We start from the raw sequence: 22,435 nt of genomic DNA on the forward strand, positions 1-22,435 counted from the left end.
GATAAATTAGCACATCATAAATAATCCTGCCTTGTTTTCCTGGGCTCTGCAGATAAATGATGATCTGATGATCTTGGTGCACACGTGTGTTTTTGTGTGCATCAACGTGTGTAATGTGGGTTTTACTCAAGGGACCTTGCTGCGCGTGTCTGTGTGAAAGGCACAGCAGTGGGATGCTGGAGAGGTTATCTCCAACCACTGACAACTGTTTATTCAATCAATCACTATGTCACATGCATGTGAGTGTGTGTGTGTGTGAGTGTGTGTTCATTTGTAATATAGTGAGGAAATAGTAAAGGAGACAGAAGTAAATTAATGGAGCATGAACCACTCGCTGACCCACTGAGTAGAGGGATATCAAACCACTGCTCTTTAAGATACAATTCTCAAATAATTATTATTAGAATGAGCAAAGTAGCAGTGGATATGATTGCCCACTCTGAATTCGACTAAAATATAGAAGTCTGATTTTCTTTTGCTAATATTCTAGTAGGCTTGGTGTACAAAATATATTCTTCCAAAAAAAGTGACAGAATGGTATTCGGATTTCCTCTCCTGACAGCCTCTGTTTCATTTCACCTTCCTCGGAGGAGGGCCACCTAACGAAGAGGTGTGGGTGCGAGGCCTGTCGGTGCTCATCTCCATGTCAAAGGGTCTACCGGGGAACATGCCGTCTGGCATCAGCAAGTAAGAAGCACAAGCCCAGACTTAATCACTGTATAAAACAGACACAGCTTGGGTTGTTTGAACAGATGTCATCATCTCCTGTCTCCACATTTCATCTTCATATATATATATTATATATATTTCCCTTTCTTTCATGCACCTTTTTTCTAAATTTTCCTGTGATTCCATTCCAGTATCTTCCTTCCTCCCATTGTCTCCCTCCCTCCCTGCTGCTTTCATATGGTCTAGCAGTTGAATTAATTACCAAAGCCAATTAACGGTAGATTGGCTGATGTTTTAACTAATTAGCTATAATGAGGGTTGTGGATGCCCGCTTGGTGTTAATTGAATCTTAACACAAAGGGAGGAGGGCAATGGGAGGAGGGACAGATGGATGGGTAGATAGATGGATCACGGCATGTGCGCATCTTACACATGCATGAACATGAGTGGTTATTGACGACGATACAGTATGTCGATCATATTTTACAGCGCCCACCTCGTTGACAGACTCTTTACCTTCATTTCTTCCTTATGAAAACCAAAAAATGCACATGAACAATCTTATACTACCGTATTTTCCACACTATAAGGCGCAATGGATTATAAGGCACACCTTCAATGAATCGCCCATTTTAATACTTTGTCCAAATATAAGGCGCACCGGATTATAAGGCGCACTGTCGGCTTTTGAGAAAATTGGAGGTTTTTAGGTGCGCCTTATAGTGCGGAAAATACGGTATATTCTAAGACATGCAGCCAGCCGATCACAGGGCATACCTATGGACAATTTGGAGCGGTCAAGCATTTTTTTTAGACTATGCCAACAAACTGGCGGAACCCAACGCAAGCACGAGGAAAACATGCAAACTCCACACAGAAAAGCTGGAGCTGGAATCAAACCCTCTGAACTGTGAGCCGGACGTGCTAGCCAATACGCGACATTGCATTATATTTTATCATGCAGCATATTCCGTATGTAAAGATCTGCATTGTGCATGTTTGTTATTGAAATACGTGTCTTACAAAGAGGAGCAATAGATTAAAATCTTAAATCAATGTCACACTGTCCTCTCAGGGCCAGATTAGCGTCTGCATATACCTGAGCTTCATTGTCACCTGCTATATAATAGCTAAGTTGAATGTATGAATGATTTAAAAGGATCTATGGGTTAAGACAAATCCTGATGAGCAGCGAAAAATTGTGAATATATATGTGTTAAGTGGCTGAGATACAGATTTAGTATCCTTTTTGATTGAATAAATGTAATCATTTCCTTTACTTACAACCCCTGGTAAAAAATGATGGAGTCACCAGTCTCTGCGGATCTTATTATGGAGTCATAAAAACAACAACAACAAAAGAACACTTCAACACACCACTAGTAGTTTGTTGCACCACCTACGGATTCTATAACTGCTCGCAGTCTAAGGTGTGGACTTAATGAGGGATAAAGAGTACTCGTCATCAGTCTGGCTCCAGTTTTGCAGGTTGGAGGCTTGTCATGGACCATTTTCTTCAACGTCCATCCCGACTATTTTTTCTTTGGGTATATAGAATAGCATATTTTCTATCCCTTCATTTCTTTTTGTATTTCTTAAAGGTAGGAAGTTGCCATTTGAAATTGCTTTTGTTTACGTCTGTGATATGCTTCTTTTTAACAAATTCAAAAAACTGAATGAACATCCTCAGCAACTAGTAATTCCATAATTTTTTTGCCAGGAGTTGTAGATGTGTATTAGGTGTTTGGAAAATTTCATGAGCATGTCATTGAAATGACACTACACTATGCTGTATGTGTGAATGTCCTTATGTGTCACATTACGCAAAGTTATGACATATCCCTGGCCTCCTTGTGTTACATCATCTTGCTGATCGAAAGGCATGAATATCGAAGGTGGCCATAAAAATCTGCATGGCCGTGTAAAACGCTTAATGATTTTAAAGTTACATGAGAAAAGAGCCTGCAGTTTGTCTCATTTATCAAGTCTAGCACCGGAGGCGTCGCCAAATGGCCCTGCCACCTAACCTGCAGGCTCTTAGCGATGCAAGGCCCGACTCTCCCTCCTGCTTAGTGTCTGACTGGAATTTTTAATAAAAAAAATAAAATAAAATATATTAAATCAAATTAAAATTAAAAAAAAATAAACAAAAAGCTGCCCTTCCAAATTTGCATTGGGGTATATTTTTGTAAAAAAAAAAAAGCCAAAAAAAAAGGAGATTATAAAGACCAAAGACATGTGGGCCTGATGTCATTAAGCACCAGAAGATATTGCACACAGCAAGTGTCCATCGGATACATGCATATATATTGGATTGCTCTTTTGCTGTGATGTTTTGACAACCTCAATTCATTCTTTGCATTTCAACTCGGCAGCATATTCACTTGCAAATTTTGGAGGGAATTGCATAGCCTTCTGAATTCACCAAAAAGAAGCCCCAAAAAACTCATCAAAAAATCTATCAGCAGCACCAAAATTAGCCATGACAATCATGGCAGGCAAACCTTCTATTTCCTTTCAACAATGCTAAGGAAGGAAAGGTAGGGCATTACGACCAATGTTTTTTTCTTTTTTTACGAGGGGGGGGGGCTATTGGTGGGAAATAGCACCTCTAAATGTGCACCGATATAAAGCTGTGCACCACAATAGCCAAATGTAAATCAGATAAATACAAGGAATTGATGTCATTCAAACAGCCCAAGTCTGAAATCGGGTGAGCCTTTTGCTCAGCAGATACAATTGCGGGTCTGCGTGAGTGTGTGTGTGTGTGTGTAGGATTGTCAGCGACTGAGAAGAACCTATTTCCCCTTGCTGAATCCCTGGCTCTAAATGATGGATTGATATCTCTCTTGTCATGGATTATATGTGAATATGTGTGCGAGTGCATGAGCCCTCTCAGCCTCTTGCTGCCTCTCCTCTCAGGCCCTTATCAGCTCTTGTCACAAACAGAGGATAGGGGATAATCCTTCATACAAGGGTAGCAGTCTGGTCTTCCATCTATCTAGCTGTCTGTCTGTCTGTGCAATGCCCGTTATATTACCACCACTCTCCTAAGTGCAGCTACACTCAAAACAAAACACACCAATCAAACTTCCTGCATTGCAAGAGTGTGCGTTGGCATGGTTTAGGGCAGGGGTGTCAAACTCATTTTTGTCGCGGGCCGCATCGTAGTCAAAGTTCCCCATTATGATTGTCAACGTCTTCTATATACAGTATAGGCTACAAAACCAACTGATGAATAACTAGTTTAGAAATCCGAGACTTATAAAAACTGTTTAAATATTAAAAAAAAAAACTGGTAATAAAATTTGCCAGCAATATCTCTATTTTTTTTTTTTAAAGTGATGCCAATTTGTAATTTTAGTAATGACAAAGTCGATGCCAAATTTGTCTTCGCGGGCCACGTAAAATGATTTGGCGGGCCATACCTGGCCCCGGGCCTCCAGTTTGACACCTGTGATTTAGGGGGTGATAATAGTCACAGTTTTAGTGCGCTGTGTTTTGCCGTAATGTATGAATTGAATCAATCTTGGCAAAAAAGTCAAAAGTTGAGTTATTTGATATACAGTCAACATCCAACAACATTAAATACACCTACTTAATCTTTGACAAAAGCTGTATTAAAACGTCTGCCTTATACCAATGTCAAGATCTTTTAAGGTAATATTTGGATGGATGTGTACTATTGTAGTTCTAGTTTGTCCCTTTTCTCCGTTGCAGTTAAGGAAATTTAGCCAACATTGAAAAACAGCCTAAAGCACAATAATAGCATACTGCTTTTTTTTTTTATAAACTTACTAAATTTCTATAGTATAGAAGATTGCCAAGAATTAACATAAAGACTTCAAATTAGTAAGTTCAAACTTGCTGAACATTATGATGCTTTGAACCGCCACACTTGTAGTTTGTGTGTTATCCATATGCCCAAGACAGAAGAAAGTTCTTTGGGTCACCTTGAGTTCTGACTTAGACTCAAGCATTGTGTTTATGAGCACATTCTGAAATTGTATTTTATAGACATTTGAAATAAAACAGACGGGACACAGACAGAGAGGGAAAAAACACATAATTGCCGGATGGAATTGTGATATTTAAGCTCGACTATAACAATAAAATATCTTTGAAGCACAACCAGTAGCAAAAATCATACAGATGCACTTGAGCAGATATAGGATGTCTATCACACCTGAGGCTATTCCATGTACATCTGAATTGTGTGAATTGGAAGGTTGGTGTGTGTACTCACGGGGGAATCAGATTTGTTGTGATTGCATCACATGAGCAAATGGTTGTCATTGTGATCTTTATCAGCATGCAATCTCTGCTCATTCACTTCCTCTCCATATCTCTTCACTCGATGGCCAATAGAGGGCAATGTTTCACAACACTTCCTTTATGTTAGTTCTCTGAGCTATAATAATATTTCAGTATTCCACAATTATGTTGCATTTATCTGATTTCTAGTGCAGAATATTTTGTTCGTATTTGAGAAAAAGTTGCCTTTTTTTAGCAGTTCTTTTCAAAAATCCAATGTGACTGAAATAGTTAAAATAAAGAACAATGTATGAAAAATACATTTTCTACAGATTGTCACTTTCACCTCTCATGTAATCGCTACATTTATGCTCATGTAATCGCTACTTTTATCTATGTTTGGTAAAGACGCATATGGATATATACTATCCATCTCACATACTTCAGAAAAACTCCTGTGATTCTGTATTTTATCTCCAACACACAAGAAACACCCTGGAAGGACAAATCCTACAGCTCAAATCAATAGAGAATTAAACGGACTGAAATGGCTTTAGCCCACACATTAACCCTGCCTTCTGTTTACTCACTATTTTTCTTTCCCCATCTTTTCTAGTATCCTCCCCTGTTTTCCCTTTTGGTTTCTTGTCCTTCCCTAATAGCTAAGACCCCTGACAAGTGCACTTCTTTCTTGAGTATGGGTTTTGGTGACAGAGAACAAAATGAAATGCATTGTGTTGCTTAGTTTGGGCCTCAAAAACCATAAGGTGTGCCAATGGTGCCCGAGATGGTCGGACGAGGTAATAGCAAATAGATGACAGCGGCTTGGAATACTCGGTCTGGATGCACATGCACACACCCCGTCTGGGGACTCAAATCTCAGAGCAATTTTCAGCCTTGATGATTGGCAGCTTGCTGCGTATTCTTCCCTTACAAGACCTGATGATAACTCGAGCTATCCCATTCCAGGTTTCCATGTCACCTTCTTTTCTCTTTTTCTGCCACTCTTCATCTTTTTTTTAGTTGCCGTGTCTCCCCGAACAACCACAACCCCTTCAAACTGCCTCTTCTCATCCTTCTTTCCACCTTTCCACTCCTATTGTCTCTTGTTGTCGGCCTATTACAATGACAGTGGCGATAAGGAACATTTATCACATGTACGGCATGATCTGTTAGAGAAAGACCTCAACAGGTACAGGGGAGAAATGCACAGACTGGTCCACATTAAGATTCATGTGCAGATTTAGGACAAGCAGATTGCACTATATGCATGCAACTGCAACAAAAGTGTGTCTATATTCACATATAGAGAATGTAAATGATTCAGATTTTGTATTTTGCTGTTTATTCTACAACATCAAAGTCAAAGTCAAAGTCAAAGTCAGCTTTATTGTCAATCCCTTCATATGTCAAGACACACAAAGAAACCGAAATTCCGTTTCCACCATCCCACGGTGACGAGACATACAAGTAGGCGACACAAAACAAAAACAAGAATGCCCAAACCATAAATAACAAATAATAAATAAAATAAAATAAAATGAGCGATGAATAAATAACAGACCCATTAAATATGAGGGGCAAAACCGAGCCAGTGTGCATACAGCAAGAACAGGACGCTACGCTGAAAGGGGGAGCGAGTTCAGGATCCTAACAGCCTGGAGTACGAAGCTGTTGGAAAGTCTGGTAGTGCGGGAGCGCAGGCTCCTGTACCGCCTCCCAGAGGGCAGAAGTTCAAACAAAGAGTGAGCGGGGTGACTCACATCACTCACAATCTTGGTCGCCTTGCGAGTGAGATGGGAGGTGTAAATGTCCTTCAAGGAGGGGAGAGAAGCACCAATAGTCTTGCTAGCCGTTTTCACAATGCGCTGCAGGGCCTTCAAGTCTTGGTCAGTGCAGCTGCCACCCCAGACAGCAATACAGCTGGAGAGGACGCTCTCAATGGTGCCGCGGTAAAAAGTAGTCATGACGGCCGGAGGAGACCCCGCTCGCCTGAGTTTCCGAAGGAAGTACAGCCCATATACCCAGTACATAGGCCCATATATGCAACTATGGTAACCAAAACTAACTCGTTGTTTTCCCACCTATCTATATGTCAATCTGACTTCTTGGTCTTGATCCTCTTTCATTCTTAGCATCTCTGTGTTTTTCAGAGTGTCCACTTGACTGCTCTGACACAGAATAACAGTTGACTTCATTGTGATCAGATAATGAACCTTTTGTTTATAGACACACAGTCACAAGCACACACAATGCCTTTTTGTTTTTGAGCAACCTGGTACAGTCATATCCACAACTGGACCAGTGCTGGGCCGAGACTGGGACAAGGATGGGTGGAAGGAGGGAGAGTGAGAAAGAGTGAGAGAAAGGGAGATCAAGAGAGAGATGAGGGTACGACTAGATCAGAAAGGTTATGTGAAAAAATGAATGTGCAAAAGTATACTAATTACCAGAGGGAATAAAAGACAGAAGGAGAGAAACATTATGTTAATTACATTTTGGAGAAATATATTATTATTATTATTATTTGTAGTAAAATTCTCTTTGCTTACACAGTATAGCTAATGCATTTCAAACATTATTCAGTGACCGATAAAGGTTTTGTAAAATGAGGGGGCCCGGGCAGGGCGTTATTTAGAGCATTAAAAAGATATTCTTCAAGTTATAAAAAAAAAAAAACTTTGCTCAAACACTGAAATTGCTATTAATCAGAGAGCTAAAAACAGGATTTGATGTCTTTCCCCCCTACGCCCTGTCTCATGCACATTGAGGCACCTTTCCTCTGCTACCTCCCATTTATCATGGCTGTAACTGCTGGCTGGCCCTGCACATGTTACTGTACCCTGTCACACTGCTGGCTAAACAAACTGCTTCTTGATGTATGAGGGCCTACACCCCCCCATAAAGATATTCACTTTTAACTAGCGTGCTACCGTCTTGGCATTGCCAGACAGAACCTTCAATGTGTGTGTAATATGAAAAACGCTCGTGAGAAATTTACCCCCAGGGTACCACCTCATAACTCTTTTTCCTCTGTCCTTACATTTCTCCCAATCCATCCATCTTTATTCCTCAGCTAAGGCATTAGCCCTCTATTACCCATTAGAGGCTGTAAGTGTCTTTGACATTCAACGAGGGAAAAGGGGATAGAAGAAGAATTGAAGATCTTACAGTGTGTGTATTGGAAAACAAGTGTATGTTTATTGCGTCATGATGTATTTTCGGCAGACAATTTCTATGGCAGGACCAGCAGTTTTTTTTATTCCCTCCTTGAACATAAGAAACGTGTTTCCACACTTGAGCATGGCCATAATTGTTTGCAGTAGCTACAGGAAAAATAACGCCCCGATGCAGTACAGCTAGATTTTAAAAGCACATGTTCAATCGTTCAACTGAAATTGTACAAAATAGAATCTATCATCATTGAGCTTACAAACATGCATAATGGCAGTTAAGAAGTCAAATTATTGTATTATATATATTATATTTGTACAGCGTATAACACAAATAAGGTCATGCGGTTCACCATAAAGTCCCCAATAATGTAATTGTACATTTGCCTGATTTACATGAATGCAACATGGGCTCCATTCACAAAATATTCCCTGTTATAATTGCCGACTGAACAGACAGATGGATGGCTGGTCAGTCATAATTAAGGCTTCATTTATGAGGTTGTCAAATTGGAACATGTGTTCTGGTAACCTCCAACACATTCCATCCATTTTCCCATTCTCCCAAGGTGCTTTGCGGTTTTATTGACTACATATGTATTTATTGTCTCCAGCCAGTCTAGAGTTTATTGAATAACACACTAATCTGCCGGAACAAGATTAAAGATTAATTGATTGTTGCAGCATTATAACTATATGCCATAAAGCACACATGCACATGGTCACATGCACAGCATATAGCCTCGCAAAAACGTTGGTCTTATCAAAAACAGCCACTGATGCACAAGCTGGGAAAGGTTAATGACATCGTTGTTTCAATGTTTTATGACTGTGGTAAATTGTAGTTGCACAGGACCTCTTCTTATCAAGCAATAAATTCATTAGTGGCTAACACACCTCACCGGGGCAGATCATTTAGCCCTGACAAACAAGATTAGAGGATAGAAAGGCCTCATTGTGGATTTGGACACTTTGGGACTCTGGGACATAGATATACAGTAGACAGATAACACTGACACCCGGTCAGCTCCTTGAATTTAATTAAATCCTGCTTCTTTTAGAGTTAAAATGTATTTTTGAAGGAAGAAATTCAGTATTCTCTGTGATCATAGCTTCTAAACTTAAAATGCAGTTTTGTATGTCTACTTTTGTTAAATTAAATTGGCAAATATTACCTGCTGTGTGCAGAGGTAGATGGTCCTCTTCTGACAACACACACACTCACTTGAGGCTGTTTAATCTCAGATGAAAAGAACGACAGATAGTCTTTGCTAGGTAAGTGAAAAATCCAGTCAAAGATGAGTTCATGTTATTATGGATTATTTTAGACGCACGGCCTAACTTGTAAAATGCAATGTGTAGATGTGTGAATAAATTATTGCTGGGTTGATTAGAATATTTGCCAAACAATTCTGAGGTTAGGGGGTTCAAATCCTTGGTGGAGTTTGTACTTGCAAAAAAAAGAAAAACTTGTTAGGTTCACCAAGGACGATAAATTGAAGCATTGCTACTACTTCACCAAAAGCATCCACGGGCATTATGATGAGGAGACGTTTTGGTCATTTGCAAAAATAGTTTTCGCTATCCTGAGTGGGAATTCACTGCTTGACTGTTAGTCCTTCTAAAACCACAGACACACACCACACGCCTTTTTCCGCTTCTGCAACGGCTCGGCAGGTGCCGGTCCTGAAGAAATGTTAAATTAGAGGAAGTGTGTTACAAAAGAGTACAACAGTGAAGGAAGGAAACAGTCATTGTCAGGTTATGTGAAAGTACGAGATGGTATATGAGACCAATTTATCTTGAACCTCGGTGTTGTGGTCTTACTGGAAGTATGCGATGCTTCGAAACAATATTTGGTTAGCAAATCAAAATAGTTCTGTACAATTATGACAAATGTTTTATTATTAAACAATGAGCATCATATTATATTGCTATCCATTTTGGGGTGTCTTGTAGTCATTTCATAATGGTTATTATCATTAGAATGAACATAAACACACACGCGCACACACTTCAACATGCAAACACGTCCCCCGCACACACATTTACCCACGTACATTTCATCTTCTCTATAATAAGGCCATCACCATTAAAGCTGTCAAAGCCCGAGTGTTGAGTACTACTGCCGAGAAATTATTTCTCATTCACCCGGCGTGACACGAGACCTGCAAACACACACGCACATACACACACTCTCCATCTGTCCCTACATACCCTCAACTTTACAAATATTGTGCAATTGAAAGTTTTTTTTTTTTCTTTAGTGCTTGTACTTGCTCGCCATGTGTCAGGAGACCGTGTAATTTTCAAATATGAAGCCAAAGGCCACCTCAGCGAAACACCCACCAATATTCTGTTCTGCTTTAAATTAATGTTCTGTGGTCTTGGAATATTTCAGCAAGCAAAAGAAGGAAAAAAAAACGAGTCAATAAGTATTACAATTTTAAAAGGTGGGGAGGATGAATAACAGAAACTGCTGCAACCACAGTTGAGTGATAAACATGTGCTGACGGGGATAACAATGGCCACATTGCAACAATATTTGAATCTGCATGAAATCTTTATAAATCATTTTTATAATACAAGTGTAATGATTGCAATAGCAACCCTTTGATGAGCTGTATTTAATCTCTGCAATATTAGTATGCACAGAGAGGAAATGATTTCCCCTGAGCACAATACTTCCTGTTGAACTATCTTGCGAAATGGTGAGTAAAACATTATATTTTCATTTTAAAACAACAACAAATACAAGAAAACAGCAGACCTCAGTCATCAACCATTCAAATCGTACTAACAAGAACTAATTTTCATGAAAAATAATATTATTTACCATGTGGTTGTCCCATTGCGATAAGGGAAGTTCTCTGCAGTTTTGTTGTAAAATGTTCTATATAAATAAAGTTGTTTTGATTTGACTAATTAACATTGATCCTTGTCTGACACAAACGTATCTATTCTAAGGTAATTGATTTATTTTCCCTTCACAAAAATAGCTTGAAAGAGGCCCTTTTTGGTGATTCTTGTTGCGAGTACTGGAAAATCACCCATTTAGACTGCACACTGGCATAAATGTGAGCTGCAGTTCAGTTTTAAGGGAAATAAAACTGATATGTTATTAGGCTGGGCTTCAGCAGCATTTCTTCTCATTTAGAGCAACAGTATGTACACGTTTACTAACTGGTTGGTTTTATCTTCCAAAATGGGCTTTTATAAATTTTACGTGGCTGTGTTTGTCATTTTGACACCCCTAAATGTGGCACGATTTTATGAAAAAAAAAATAATAATTTGGCACAAATGGCTGGCTCCAAGCAGATTAGCCAAGGACACGCACACACGCACACAATATGTCTGGAGTGAGTGCTGACACATTTATCACATTAGTATTAGTCCTTTTCTCTGTCGCCACAATCCTTACAGCTGGTGTTGACATGCACCCCCTGCACCCTTGCAGCAGCCCCGAGGCCAAATATGTGCTTCTCTGGAATGCGTGAGTGAGTGACTTTCTTATTTCTGTGATCATTTCTGTCGAGTTTAAAAGCTCATAAGCCTTGCAGAATTAGAATGTAGCCTTGCAGGTTGCATTAAAATGCTACATGGACAAAAAAAAAAAAAAAAGACATAAGAACAGAGGTTGAATCAGTCCCAATTTGAGAGAATCTGAGGGGGAGCATGTGACAAGAGAACGGACAAGATTGGTGATGCCAGCTTCCATATGACAAGTGGCGATGTTATGAAGATGGACGGGCGGCTGAGACGGAGCGCCTGACCTTTTTCAAAATGTCACATGTCACCGTGCTTTTATGTCACTCCCCGCAAAACAATATGTCAGAGGCATAAAAAATCACAACGTTCACTCTGAATTATGCCATTATGGCCGACCACAAAAAATAATCATTAAGATGACATTATTCCACACTTAACTAGGAGGATGGAGAGGAGGGGGGAAGGAGCAAGGGCTCTTTGAATTTATGATTGGTAGTAATCTCATGAGTAATGTAGGCACAGCCAACCGTTGTCTTTTTAGATGTATCCTTATGACTTTAATGCATTGTCGTGAGACTTTGGAGAAAAGCTAAGTGTGGCAATGACGAGAGCAGAGATTTCTGTATGCCAATCATTTCATGAATCTATAAGTGTATCAAATGGAGACATAATTTTCGTGCTACAAATCATGGCCATTCTTTTTAAATAATAACAAATGCTCATCAGCAATGAGATTAAAATAAATTGCCTTTTTTTTTTACTTATTGTATTTAAATACCATATTTTAGGTGTAGCGTAATATTAGTCACAATATCAATGAATGGGTCAGTTTAAATTCATTTTGATACATAAAGCAGAATCCGTGTTAAATAGATTTCGTGCTAATATGTTATGTTCAGAACAAACACGAAATATCGAGTAGTGTAGCGTGTCTAATTGCCTTTGATGGCCATGCAACTACACAGTTTGCTTTGGAAAAAAGAAGGGTTCCTCCGACAAATAAAAATGGTTTCCAGTTCGGGAGCTTTTCACTCAGTTATCCAAACTATTTTGCTTGGTCCCTGCATCTATTGGAAGCTATTGGAAATTACGTTTCTGGCCAATCGGAAAGATTGAATATGCTGCCTACATTCTTTAATATATATTAGACAGACTGTTCCACGTCAGCATGAGCAGTCCATGTGTGATTAAAAAATGCATATTGGTGATGTAAAGACAAACACTCGTGGGAGGGAACGTGCCAACTGCCTGCATCAGCATTTAATATGTGCGTGGTCACGTGAGGCACAAAAGGCGCTATGACACATCGGAGCTTCTCTCCCTTTTTACCCATGCATTTAAGCTGGAAATATGTATTATATTAAATTTATTGATGAAATAACTGACAGTATTGGATTGAAAAAGAAAATCTATATAAAGCGTGGGCCAGAGAGCTACAATAGAAAATATTTGCAATACATTATTATTATTATTATCATCATTATTAATATTATTATTTAACCCTTCACATGAAGAGGGGTATAGACGGAGGTTCAGTCTTCCCTGTCTGACCTGGCTGGATGTCCCTGCATTCATTGAGGAATATTAAAAAACAACAACAAAGATTTATGTATGTAAATTTGTCTTCCACTGCTGTAACATTACATCTGTCAATGGTTGCTATGTAATTCAACCACAAATGGGCCAAAATCCGACCAGTCAAAAGGGCTGCTAATAGGGTTGGTTGAGGCTGGCTCTGGAGCAGATGATGAAGCATGTTGGTCCCGTGAATGGACACTGCCTCCATGTCCAATTGAACTATTGATCTGAGGTATTGCACCCTGAGAGAATTTGACATTTTCCTGCTATTTTTAGCTGAGAGCTGTTCTGGCTTTAGACATTTGACCTATTTAACCCTGAACATGACTGCACATGCTAACACAAATGGACGCACGCACACGTAGTGAACACAGCTCTACAAATGCACACTCGCACACAGTGTCCATCTGCGTGTGCATGCGCATGTCATCGTCTGTAATAGCTCCTGACATCAGCAGAATTGAGTTTCGGAGTCAATGTGGATGTCCTCTATAAGTCAATCATCCAATCAGCGCTCTCTTGACTACATGGGTCAAAGGGGAGCGTGGTCATACTTTACTACAACACGACAAAAATCCCAAGAGATTTAAACCCAGCATGGGTGGCAGAACATTCCTCCTAGACGCAGTGGTGAACCTAACAAAGATGGGGCGAACACCCACATAAACAGGAAAGACCTTCCATGTTTCTCTCAATCTGGCAGCAAACAATAAAACACAATAAAGCAAACATTTATGGCTTTCATAAACCAGAGTCACTGATTAATGCTAGCCCTCGTCTTTGGGATTTCATATAAAACATGACATATTTACAGTCTCGGTCAATGCAGCGAAAGCCCTGTTAAATATCTTAGAGGATGGATGGCTGTGTCGCACACACATGAAGACACACACACACACACACCAAATTAATCAAATAACGCCTTTTCGTGTTTCCTACGAAGTCAGAATGATGCCTCCGATGGAAAGTGATACGTGGCAGCAAATGTCAGTCTTCTGCCATTGTTCTGCAATCGTCTCCCACTCGGACTTGTCTTTTAGACACGTTTAATAACTGTGGATGGAGGCTTGTAAAAGTGTTGATATATTGCAGTGAATCAAGAACACTGCCAAAAAAACTTGATAAAGACCAAGAAGTTTTTTTTTGACAATGACCTATGAGCATTATATATCCTTGCGCACTTACCAACTTTGGCATTAAACATAACTAGATGCAAGTTATAATTTTGATGAGTGCAACACCATCCCTAAACATGCTTGACTAGACTCACGCTGGCACAAAATTAAGTTACACCCGTTTTTATGTCAAGTGCAGTGGCGCCAGGCGACCAAAATAGGGCCCCATTTGGGAAAAGACCCTGCTATGACTCCATCTGACCATTAATTTTCTAATAAGAGAACACATTAAATGAGGGAATTTGAAGAAAGGGAGGAAAAATGTGAGTGCCAATACCACACAAATTTGGTTTCACCTTTGACCTCAGCATCAATGCCAGGCTGGGTTGGCGGTGAAAATGAAATGATTTCAGTTCTCTTGTTACTTTAGCCACCCACAAGGTCATTACCAACCGAAATGTCCTGCTACATAATCATCCAAATAGCCTACAATTACTAATACTGTATACGTATATATAATTAATTACGTATTTAACGACTACACATTTACGTCTTCTACCCTGTAGGCTACAATTGCAGATCTCAAATTCCAAAGTCTGCATATGTGGGAACTTGGACACAAATTGTGATGTCAAATGGAGCATATTAATGAGATGAGACCTTAGTTTCCACAGCAGTCATTTACTCCCCTAAAAATAAAACGGTTGAGTAGAGCCAGTTATGATGTATTCAAATAGATGGTAAATTTACCCAAATTTCTTTCACTTAGCGTTATGTCAAAGAAGTTTTGCCACCATTGACGATTAGTATTTTAACAGAGTTAAGATGAGGGTGTGGGTAATTTAAAAAAAACAAAGTCTAATAGCCTGGAAATATGGTCCTTAACCACAAATTTTATTTTTCATAATTAATGATTGCAAAACTGTTCCAGTTAATATATTTACAAGCTGCATACACATGAGGAAATATGAGAGGAGACAAGGGTAGTAGTATGTGCCCGACTGAGTGTTTGAAGCGAGGGAAGGGTTTAAAGGAGCTGGCCTGCCAGGCTCCCTACTGGGCCTCCACTCCTTGAAGTTGGTCTTTAACAGGGGACCATGCTGGGTAGACAGGGCCTAACTTGCCAGAAAGCCAGAGGTGGACCAGTCTAGTCAAGGATGCAACTGTTGCTAAGGGAAGGAAAACACTGTGGTGTTTTAGTCTGGTTTTGGCTGCTTTGGCCTCTCCACATGAAAATCAGTGCAAAAGATGATAAGAGTCCAGCCAATCTTATTGACTATAATATAACCCATGTCATACAATGAATGGAGTTCTTTGATGCTGAACTTGATAATGACCAAATCTTCAGACTGCATGTGGCAGTGCAGGAGGGTATGAAAGGGTGACTTCTGATTGGGAGATCCCGGTGGAGGGTAATTGGAATTCAATAGAAGTCAGATCATGTCTGCTACCTTAGTTCCATTCAAGGAAAATCTATTGGGAATTAGCGGTCGTTAGCCCATAGCGATGTGAAGTGGAAAGGAACAGCTGGCTCTCAGCTCCCCACATGGTGTGCCTGCGTGTTTACGTGCACTTTTTTTTTGTGTGTAAAAGAACAAAGATAGCAAAGTATGAGTGGGCTGTCACTTCAACTCTCCATCCATTTGTGTGTTATTGAGAGCGAGATGCCGCTAACATCAAATTTTAATTACCGTGTTTTCCGGACTATAAGGCGCACCTAAAAACCTACAATTTTCTCAAAAGCCGACAGTGCGCCTTATAGTCCGGTGTGCCTTATCTATGGACCACATTCCTAAATTTAAACTGGCCCGAAGCATTGTGTCATGAAATCAATCATAAGTGGCCCGCTGAAGACTATGAATCATGAATCAAAAAGACTATGGATCATTATTTTGTGATTATAAAGTAATTTGTTGCGTCTGAAGTTGAAATAAAAAAGATAAAATGGAGAATGATTTGATTTGGATTAAAAATCTGACATGATGCATTAATGGTGCGCCTTATAGTCCGGTGCGCCTTATATAAGGACAAAGTTTTAAAATGGGCCATTCATTGAAGGTTCCGCCTTATAGTCCGGTGCGCCTTATAGTCCGGAAAATACGGTAATTGGTTTGAGCTAAGGCGGGACGGTGCACATCGGACTCACCGTTAAGAGATCGTGTGTTCAAATCCAGGTTGTGGGGGGTTTGCATGTTCCAATTGACCCGCGACAACAATGAAGACAAAGTATTTTCATTAAGGCACTGTTAACACAAAAAAGTTTCTGTGTATTCCATTCCATTGTATTCTCTTTTCATTCACTCACTTTGGATTCTTGTTTTCACCTCAACAATAAAGTTTCTAGACTGTGGGGAGTCTGCTAAACTGTCAGCCTTGCAGTGTTTTACAAGCTCTAAACACTTTGTTATTTTACACAAAAGCAGGCAGGCAAGTTTTCTAAATACTTCTACCATTTTATGTGGGAGGATAAATGAAAGAAGGAGGTTGGAGGTGGTGTTGGGAAGGCATAGTATAAGGGGCCTATTAGTCTGCAAGGCTGAGGATCGGTTAGTGAGTTTGGCCCTTTATACTGCTGTGTGTAGCTAACACCTGCATGACCGTGCCACATAATGCTGGTGCACGATTCGGTACCTGATGCGTTTTTGTGTCTCTGGGTTACATGATATTCCTTTTGATTTCACTGACTTTAAGGTTTAAAGATTTACCTGTGACCCATGGTTCTGCAGAAGCAGCCCATTAGTCTCAACACAGCCCTTTTAGGACTTGTTTTACTGGGGATGCTTAAGCATTTTTGAAAACTGTGATTATAGTGGATTTCTAATATATATTTTTTTATGTATTAGATTGTTTGTCAATACTGTGTTTTATTTTGCAGCTTTGCTTAACAAGGAGTCTTTAAACCAGAGCTATTCAATTAGTGGCTCGTGGACCACGTGTGGACCGGAACCAACCCCCCTAGTGGTCCAGCTATATTGTAATCAAAGTTACAATATAGCACCGTTATTGCACTTAATGTATATTCATATCTAAGATTTTCCAGAACCTCCTGATTTGTCAAGATAAAACCACAAAAACTTGCATTTGTACTTCCTGCGCAACACAGAACAAAGAGTTTTGGAAGATGGCCACCGTGGAGAGACCTCGATTGAAACGCGGTGTGCTACAGTATATATCAGACCTTTGTCTCACCCCCACAGGGTCAAAACTACAAGACCTGCTCCTCTCACCAATGTCAAGTTCTATCTCTTTCTCCTTCTCTTTTCATCCCTCTATCCAGTCGGGTCAGACTATTAAATGGGAAGAATACATTACAGAGAAGGCGAGCTAATAGATTGGGATATTACAACCATACAATAATTTCATGAAAAAGTCAAGGAGGGATCATCGCTCTTATTAACTCCAAGGGAAATTGAGGCTGAAAAATGTTCAAATAGAAAATGTAAATGCCAGGCTATCCTACATGTAATTGTGCCGGCACCATTCTCTGAGCAGGCCCCATTCATGCCACTTGATTAGTGGTAATTGAGGATATGAATTATAAATGGCTGGGTTATATCTCTCCTCCTTCTCACTGAAAGTAAGGTGTAATGACCATTGCCATTGTTTAACCTTCATAATTACGTGGTCTCGGTTCGGTTCTATGCTTTCTTTTTCCTTTCTTCTGCTAACACTGCTGTCTTATTTTTTGTCAAACTTCTGGATAATTTTGGTGGCTGTATGCAACAAATAGAAATGAACTGAATTTCCCGTGACTATACACTCACACGGTGGGTTTTGGCAGTGCTTTTAACATGCTGTAACTGCATAAAAAGCTCCAGTTATATTAACACAACCGAAAAGGGAAAAACATATTTCTGTGTTTTCTTGGCAGGGTGTCGAAAAACTTCACATTTTTTATTTTAGTCATTTAAAAAAAATCATCAGCATTTCACATGAGTTTATTAACTGAGGCTCTCCCACACCACCAGCCTTTTTCCCCTTTAACATCAAACGTTTCACTTCATTAATTTTATTTTTTGCCCCCCTCCCCTTTCACCCAGCATTTTCTCTTATAGTTACATTTAGTTGAAACATGTTTTCTGCAACAAAAGAATATGCGGTGACGGTAGGCTCAAACAGCCTTCTGCTGCAGTCGGCTGTGGTTTTATAGGGGGGGAAATAATAGGTAATTGGCAAAAAAGTCCTTAATAAGGAACGGACATTGTGCTATATGCAACACTCAACCCATGTCTGCGAAAAGTGAAGGGCTGGTTCTCATTTTTTATTTTTTTTTTAAGTTGAAAACTGCCAATTAAGTGGTGATGACTGGGTCCTTCTGTGATGTGTGTGTGTAAGCGTGTGTGTGGGCTGTACAATGATCTCAACTAATAGGCTAGCTGTAAAATAAAGGAAAACACATGAATCCTGCAAACTCCACACTGTCAGAAAAAAAAGTACATCTTTGTAGTGGAGGTACAATAGCTTGTCGCTGGGGTGTTACCCACAAATGCTGCTTTTCCAATACACAGTACAAGCTCAGTGTTCTACTTCAAAACAGGATACAAACAAAGTGAGTGCTAGTCTTAATTTGGGGGTAAAACAACAATTAATTGCTGCATTGCATCAATAACAAAGGCACAGGAAATGGGCAAGCTAAATAAAACGTGTTTTTAATTGTGTCAATTCTTGCTGTATTTAAATGTATTTAAATGTTACAATAATAATTCTGCTGAACCAATGACTAACAGTGTCTTGATGAAGGGGAAATTGTATTGTACTGTAAACATTTTTCTGAAAGTACTTGTTTAATTTTAAAAACAAGTCACAAAATACTCCTACCATTTCTTCCCTGTCTATTTACGAAAATGATTGCAGTTCACTCAAACAAGCTACAGTATGCAGAGTGCAATCTTTAAAATCCCACTGAAACCCAAATCTTTTACTCTGATTTTTTTTTTTCCTCGTGCATTGATTGAGAGTTTGATTTAATCTGGGTCCCTCATGTACTGCCACATCTGCAGCTTGTCCTGCTGTGTGAAGCAGGCGTCAGCTGTGTGAGCATATAAATGAAACCGGAGAAGAGTGAAAGCTAAACATTCTCTAAGATCAATATTCCAATATCTAACATCAGGGAACTCCAATAAGTACAACGCCTGGGACACTTCAATGGCAACATCAAGGCAGGAGGGTTTACACATACAGACAGACACACACATGCTAACGATTAGCGGGTTTCAGATAGTGATCAGGCAAGCACCAGAAAATCTATCCTACTTAGGCACAAGGAATAATCCATTCCCGAGCAAGTTTCAATATAGTCCATGCTAACCATGTTGCAGTGATGCGCTCACAATAACAAAGGGGATCATTTGGAGCTGAGATACATTGGCACATTTTTGAAGCAATGAAGTGAGGTCATATTGCAGAAAACAAAATTAGCAATCAATGTTCATTAGGGTCGTTAACCCAATAGGCCTCTGGCCGACAAATGAATACCAGTGACCTGCCGTAAATTGGAGATTGCCTCTGGTCGATTTGATGCGTTGCCTAGTGGGTCAGGCTGCATAACTAAATACAGCCAAGTATTTAAATATGGATAAAGGCAAATGTGACCAAATCTGATGTGGTGAACTTTAACTTTTCACATATGCCTCATCAAAATCCCCAAATAGCTTCTTCCATTAGTGTTGGACATCTTTGTTTAGACAACAGCCAACGAGGCTGAACTAATGACCCTTATTCTAATCACATCAAGTAAGAAAATGCGGTGTGGGTTCCTACACGCAAGTGGTTTCCTCCCTTCATGTGTATTAGAGCAAATCACTGACCCCTGTGACCAGTGGTCATCTAAGACGTGACCACTGCTGGTCGATACCCTCTCCACCTTCTCGACCAATCCTTGCGCTTCACCAACCCTTCAATCTTCTCCCGCCTGCAAAGCCCATTCACAGCCCCAATCAATGTCGAATTATGGGTTATTTATTGAATAATCAAAATGGTATTATAGGCTGAGCTGGCTGACTAGTGCGTAGTGGTTGACAATAGGGTAATACAAGGTGGCGCTGGGGTGGGACTATTTATCAGCCGAGCTGCCATGCATGTTTTTAAAATTAGGGTAATCAAGTTGTCGTGTAAAGGGTAGGCCAAGCAGCTGGCTGTCTGACAGCGAGCCCGTAACTCACATACATCATTCTGCATAAGCATGCGTGTTTGCATACATGTTTTGAAGTTCTCTTTATTCAAGAAAACTTTTTAAAGTGGACTGTGATGTAGTTTTTAGTTAACTTAGAGAGTCTTGATAAAAAATAATAATGCACTGTATTTTGTCCAATTGAACGACGGGCGAAAAGTCTTTTATAAATTGTTTTTAAAAAAAAAAATGCCTCGACAGTTGTGGTATGAATGCTAGACAGGAGGGGAAAAATGATTCATAATCAATTTAGGAAATCTTAGGAGTGTGGATTTGGAACCCAGAGTCCCTGGGCCACTTCTAAACTAATCTGCTAGGTTGGCTTTTGTGTTAGAGGTCAACAGACATCATTACTGTGGGTGTGCAGAGGGCAGACATAGGGACAGGGCAGTGTGCGTGTGTGTGTGTGTGTTTACGTAAAGGCCAGATGCGAGGGCAGGGTTGGTTGCAAGATCATCTTTCTCTCCAGAGCTTTGTCCAACATGGAGCTAGAGTAAAAGTGACTGGATAACCCTGAACTGGAGGGCTAGATTGGAAGGAGAAGGTCTAATGTGTATGTGTATACAGTATGTATGTGTTTATGTATGCATGTCCTATAATTATTCTATTTCGCATAAGGACGGATTGTTCATAGAGCTGTTTGCATTAGTTTAGTGAGCCCTAGATTATTACACAACACGGTAAAAATACAGTCAGGCTTTTCCCAACCGCTACACACTTATTACATGTCGCCACATTTTCGTCCCTCAAAAAGCATTACAATAGACAATGTTTGGGCGGGGTAAGTGAATTAGGATTGGTTTTTGCCTCTTAGCCACGGAGGGAGGTAGGGTTACCCACAATAAGATCATAACAAGACCAATTTTATTTCCATTGCCATTCAAAACAAACAATGGGCATCTAATAGCTCTGCAGCATCTGTGGCCTCGTTCAGTCCAAAACATGATGGCCCGGTCGATAGATGCCGACAGCAACAGTAGATGGACGAGTTGAGTCGGACATGAGGAGCACACAGGCAGGCATGATTTTTATTTTTATTTTTTCCTGATAGTCAAAGGCTGCCTGGAACACCAGTTAGCGGTTTCTAGAAAAGTGGCCTGAGTGCTTCTGAAGACACCCATCATATCAGTGAAAAATGGAGAAGAGAGGTTTATCGACTCAAAGAGGCTGTCAGGCATGTAGAAAACAAGCGGGGGAAACACATAGTTGGGATCAGTGGTCACGTCTGGCCAATTCATATTGTAGATCGACTCTAACAAGCAGTTTGTGACCATTGCTTTCTCTAGTACAATCTGGGATATTGATGTCCAGAATGATTTTTTTTTTTTTTTTTTTTTGCTGTGTTGTGTCGACTTCAAATGTGTAACACATTGAGCTGACCTTCGAGCAAGAGGTTACCTGTTTGTTTTTATATTAAATATGAACAAATTCAAACTTCTTCCATTGCATAAGAAATTAAAAAGTGTCAATGTTTTTTGTGTTTCAAATTTTGCTTTACTGCCAATAAAGCCGATCTTGCACAGAACAGCCATTACTTATTTTCAGTGCTATGTTGTGTTTGATTTATGATGAAAGAAAAACTGCATCTGAATGCGCGACTCGACTGAATGAAATGCAGGTCATAATTTGTGATAACCATGAAAATGTCTTGCTGGATTTTATGCCGATAAGCCTGCGGCTTCTACTGTATTTGAAGATCCTGTCTGACCTACCACTGCCCTCCAATGATGACATTAGGGCAAACACGTTGGGGTTGGAACAGGGTCAGCCAAAGTACACTTCTGCTGTCACACATGCAGACATGCACATTTACAAAATCACCAATGGATGGGGCACAAGCACACACACACACGTACTAAAATTCTGATGAAGTCCCATGGGTGAGCTCGAAGAGAAGGTTCCTTTCTGGTTGCTTCGCATTATAGCCCATTAGTAAGGTGTGTGTGTGTGTGTGTGTGTGTGTGTGTGCGTGCGTGCGCGTGTGTGT

At 39.9% G+C, this 22,435-nt stretch overlaps 1 protein-coding gene across 7 annotated transcripts in view; it reads right to left on the reverse strand.

Annotated features, from left to right (window-relative positions):
- Positions 1-22,435, reverse strand: part of rnf220a (ring finger protein 220a) — a 102,481-nt gene that overhangs the window by 23,889 nt on the left and 56,157 nt on the right. The gene's annotated exons all lie outside the window — the stretch shown is intronic.

Source organism: Syngnathus acus, chromosome 17 (genome assembly GCF_901709675.1).
Source record: "Syngnathus acus chromosome 17, fSynAcu1.2, whole genome shotgun sequence".
In the NCBI taxonomy this organism is placed as follows: domain Eukaryota; kingdom Metazoa; phylum Chordata; class Actinopteri; order Syngnathiformes; family Syngnathidae; genus Syngnathus; species Syngnathus acus.